This window comes from Rhagoletis zephyria, unplaced genomic scaffold (assembly GCF_001687245.7).
Source record: "Rhagoletis zephyria isolate East Lansing unplaced genomic scaffold, Rhagoletis_zephyria_1.1 Rzeph_scaffold_03094, whole genome shotgun sequence".
NCBI lineage: Eukaryota > Metazoa > Arthropoda > Insecta > Diptera > Tephritidae > Rhagoletis > Rhagoletis zephyria.
The window spans coordinates 56081-61129 of record NW_016160178.1 but is presented as its reverse complement, the minus strand read 5'-3'; positions in this window follow the sequence as shown (position 1 = coordinate 61129).

Sequence of the window (5049 nt, the reverse complement as noted above, 5' to 3'; positions counted from 1 at the left end):
TGATGAACGCTAGGCCATCACCATTATCTCGCTCGCAATCTCGACGGTGCACGTTGTATCCGGCGCAATTCAAAAATGTTGAATTGCTGTGCAGCTTCGTCTCTTGGACCGCAGCTATTAATATTCCTTGCCGACCCATGAAGACTGTTATCTCCTCGATCTTGTGTGGTGTTGTCTATTGTATTCTTGTGGTGCCGTTGTTTTTGTGTTGAGTTGCTCAGGCGGACTCTGTTGTGCCATGGAGGCGGCTCGATTTGTGCAGCAAGGGGCCACGTACGCGGTAGGTCCACTGCCTATGAGTCGTAAGGCCTGAGCAAAGTCGGAGATGGCTTCACCCATTGCATGTGTCGCATCTGACGGAGGTGGAGTTGTGGTGTAATGGTCTCTGACACACGCAGCAGGTATGTTTCTGGTCCAGGGTTTGACCCAATGCCAGCCCTGAGCAGAAGTATGCGAAGATGTAGCCCTATGGGCTGAGGGATTTCGCCGACCTAAACATGGTTAGATCGCCGAAAAAACAGCTCTTGGTCTGATTAAACCCGAGTCATTGCGCTACGTAGAACCGGCTGTCGTGGAAATGGGATTTTTACCCTTTTTGTGGTTGCTGCTTTCTTCTCCACCATTATTCAAATAAAAACGAAACAGTTGAATAGTTTTAAACTTGTTATCTAAAACTTTTCAATGGCTTGTCAACTTCGACAAATGTCACTTTTCGCTCAATTTTAAACGACATGAGCATTTTAAATAGCTAGCATGTTGCGCGGTGTTTTCACGGCGTGAACTGAGTACTACTTTGTCGTGAGACACATGTGAACTTTCACAGTAATGCAATTTGTTTGGATGTTGACAGCCAATTCATGTGAAACGCGAACTTATTACTATGCTTAATGCAATTTGTATAGATTTTGACAGCCATTTCACTTGAAACGCGAAAAGGTGTATGCAGCTTATCAGCTCGTCGCCGCCGTTCTTGAATAACTCAGCTGGCAGGCCGTCAGCTCCAGCAGCTTTGTTCTTCAGACGGGTGATCGCTATTCGTACCTCGTCAAAGTCAGGCGATGGGACATCGACTCCATCGTCATCGACTGGGGGCTGGGGTTCGTTTCCCCCACTACTTTCAGTCCTGCTGCGATTCAAAAAAGTGTTCACTCCATAATTTAAGTACGTTCTGGACATCAGTCCCTAGGTCGCCATGGTTGTTCTAAAAGGAGTTCGCCCTGATCTTGAAACCTTGAGTAAGTCCTTTAACTCTATGATAAAATTTTCAGGCGTCTTCCTGTCGGCCAGCATTCCAAGCTCTTCGCACTCACGTGTTGCGGCAAATACGTCTCGCTTTACTCTTCAGTACTCTATAATGGTTCCACAGGGCTCGTGTTGCGCTCGATCTGCAGCTTCTTGACACTCCTCATCGTACCAGTTGTTCTTTCGGGCTCGCTGAAATCCGACTATTTCTTCGGCGGGAAATGCACTGTTGCCAACTTGGGGATTTATTACGTGCTTTTCTTTATTCACAAAGAGAAAATTTTAGAGTTTAGTGCTTGGTGCGTTTTTTGGTGCTTTTGTTTTTAGTTTGAAGACACCAAATCTGTAAATCTTAACAAAAAGGGTGGCAAAATTTATAGCAATCGTAAAGCTGATACCAGATAAAACTTTCGTGGCTTCGCCTGACATTTATAACTTTGCCAGCAAAGCGGTAGACACAAAAGGTATGCCACAACGAACGCCAAGAAAACAATTGTGTGCTGCTTTTTTACTCGTCAAATTTGCTGATGATTTTACATATTTAGTTCTCAATTTTGTTGTTGGTGTTTCCGACTGGATAGGAGTGTGATGCAATTTGGAACGATTTGCCGTCATCCCTTGTCAAATTTGGTTTGGAGACAACCCGGTTTCGGCGTTGTGCCATCTTCAGTGTCATTTTTCATTCTGAATAGTTTCTCTTTGTCCGTCCCTATTTATAGCCGTGCTAAATCGGCGTTGGTTTTAGTTAGGTACGTCTCAGACGATTATATTCTTTCGTTGAACTAGTACTTTTTGTTCTGTGTGTACATCCTCAGGTAGAAATCAGCTTCTCACCTCTTCTTGATTAATTGTTGCATGGATTCGCAGGTAGGTAAAACTGATTTTTTTTCTCTTTGTTTTCTGTATGTCCGTACAATGCTTTTCTGCCATATGGTTTGCGAAGTTCGATTCCGGTGTGGTAGATGGTTGACGAATTTTTTTGTTGTAGCCCCTTATATGTTCACGATAACTTGTTTTTATCTTGCGCCGTTTGTCCTATGTAACTATTACTACGTTTATACGCACGTACTATTTGCAAAATGGTAAACTTTGACGTATAGACGCTGAGTTAATTTTTTATTTGCAAATAACTAAATCACGCAAATAAGTATTGATTAGTGGTACTATTTGCAAATAAGCGCAAGACGCCGCCATTCTTAGGTTTATTTTCTTTTTCGATGGTCATCTTATTGCCTTTTAATAATCAAGACGTTGCCATTTTCAACTTTATTTTCTTTTTCGATGGTCATATTATTGCCTTCTTATAATCAGGCAATATTGAAAAAGAATTTTTCACCATCGAAAAAACAGTGAGTTAGCTTATGCTTGAAACACAATACCCGGCGAACGGCAAATTTCGCCCAGCAGAGCGATGCCGACGACCAACTTTCGCCCAGCTAATTCGCTTACTGAAACACAAATAGAGCGGTATCGAGCGGTTCGAATGCTGTCAGCTGATAAGGTGACCATGTTTCAAGAAGGAAGCTTTTACAACGAAGAGGGAAAATACCAGCAAGAAGAAGTTTAAAATATAGAAATAGTCTTTAAATATAACTACTAGTAAACTTACGTTTTACTAGATTAATCTCTGATAGAAAAATATAAGGTATATTATTTTACTTTTAAACAAAAATTACGATAACTTTTAAAGTATGGTCATCATGGCCTTTTTTCGTCGTTGCCGTTGACCTNCCGTCATCCCTTGTCAAATTTGGTTTGGAGACAACCCGGTTTCGGCGTTGTGCCATCTTCAGTGTCATTTTTCATTCTGAATAGTTTCTCTTTGTCCGTCCCTATTTATAGCCGTGCTAAATCGGCGTTGGTTTTAGTTAGGTACGTCTCAGACGATTATATTCTTTCGTTGAACTAGTACTTTTTGTTCTGTGTGTACATCCTCAGGTAGAAATCAGCTTCTCACCTCTTCTTGATTAATTGTTGCATGGATTCGCAGGTAGGTAAAACTGATTTTTTTTCTCTTTGTTTTCTGTATGTCCGTACAATGCTTTTCTGCCATATGGTTTGCGAAGTTCGATTCCGGTGTGGTAGATGGTTGACGAATTTTTTTGTTGTAGCCCCTTATATGTTCACGATAACTTGTTTTTATCTTGCGCCGTTTGTCCTATGTAACTATTACTACGTTTATACGCACGTACTATTTGCAAAATGGTAAACTTTGACGTATAGACGCTGAGTTAATTTTTTATTTGCAAATAACTAAATCACGCAAATAAGTATTGATTAGTGGTACTATTTGCAAATAAGCGCAAGACGCCGCCATTCTTAGGTTTATTTTCTTTTTCGATGGTCATCTTATTGCCTTTTAATAATCAAGACGTTGCCATTTTCAACTTTATTTTCTTTTTCGATGGTCATATTATTGCCTTCTTATAATCAGGCAATATTGAAAAAGAATTTTTCACCATCGAAAAAACAGTGAGTTAGCTTATGCTTGAAACACAATACCCGGCGAACGGCAAATTTCGCCCAGCAGAGCGATGCCGACGACCAACTTTCGCCCAGCTAATTCGCTTACTGAAACACAAATAGAGCGGTATCGAGCGGTTCGAATGCTGTCAGCTGATAAGGTGACCATGTTTCACGAAGGAAGCTTTTACAACGAAGAGGGAAAATACCAGCAAGAAGTTTAAAATATAGAAATAGTCTTTAAATATAACTACTAGTAAACTTACGTTTTACTAGATTAATCTCTGATAGAAAAATATAAGGTATATTATTTTACTTTTAAACAAAAATTACGATAACTTTTAAAGTATGGTCATCATGGCCTTTTTTCGTCGTTGCCGTTGACCTCGGCGATAGAAATAAATCTATCGTCGCGAACAGTCGTCGAGCAAACTTCGTCGTTTGGTTTGGTTGTGCGCGTTCTCATATAAATCAGTGTGTTTTAATTATCTCGGGGAACATTCGCGACGAAAAATTTGCCGTTCGCCGGTGTTGTGCTTCAGCTTTTACGTATAAACGTAGTATATGTTGAGATGCGCAAGTGAACTTATATACACCTTGCTTGTCTAGTGGGTCTTCCTCGTTTGCGCTATCTCGTAGTATCCTCCTAATTCACGATTTTTATAAGATATGCGAAATTCACTTACAGTTGTGAGCAGCCTTTGTTTCAAATTTGTTATCTGGCATAGTTTTTTAATGCCACGAGCTTTATGTCAGATCGCTCAAGCAGTTATACCTTAATAAAAAATAGATTTTATGCGAGTTGCACTAAATAGTTCGTTATTTTCTCGATTTTAGCAAGTAAATTATTCATTTAAACTTTTAGTTTTGTTAAGAATAACTATTTACAAATATTTACACATATAAGTAGTATTAACGAAGGCATAGAAGCCGCACTTGGCAGTGCAGCCAACAGATTTTCCCATATAAATTATGCATATCCATACACTGGTCGGAAGAGTTATAGCCGCACCACATTTTGAAAGTTTTAAGATATTATTTTGTTTGTTAATTTGGTTATTTTGTTATAAAATATAGTTGATTCTTTAACAAAACCCGTGTAAATCCAGGTTTCAAACTTTGTGGGCCGATTGCGGATGGCAACCGAACTTCAGTTGGGTGGCTAGTGGCTGAAATGGTATTACAGATGGCCACTGGCAACGCGCGTTTTTGTGGTTGCCGCGGAAATTTTGATTGAGATAATTTATTTATTTTTTCAACTGTTTCTTCAGCTTATTTACATTCAAGTCTTAGCTGCTGGTTCTTCAAAATTGTACTCCTTTTAACTTAATAGAACTTAACTAT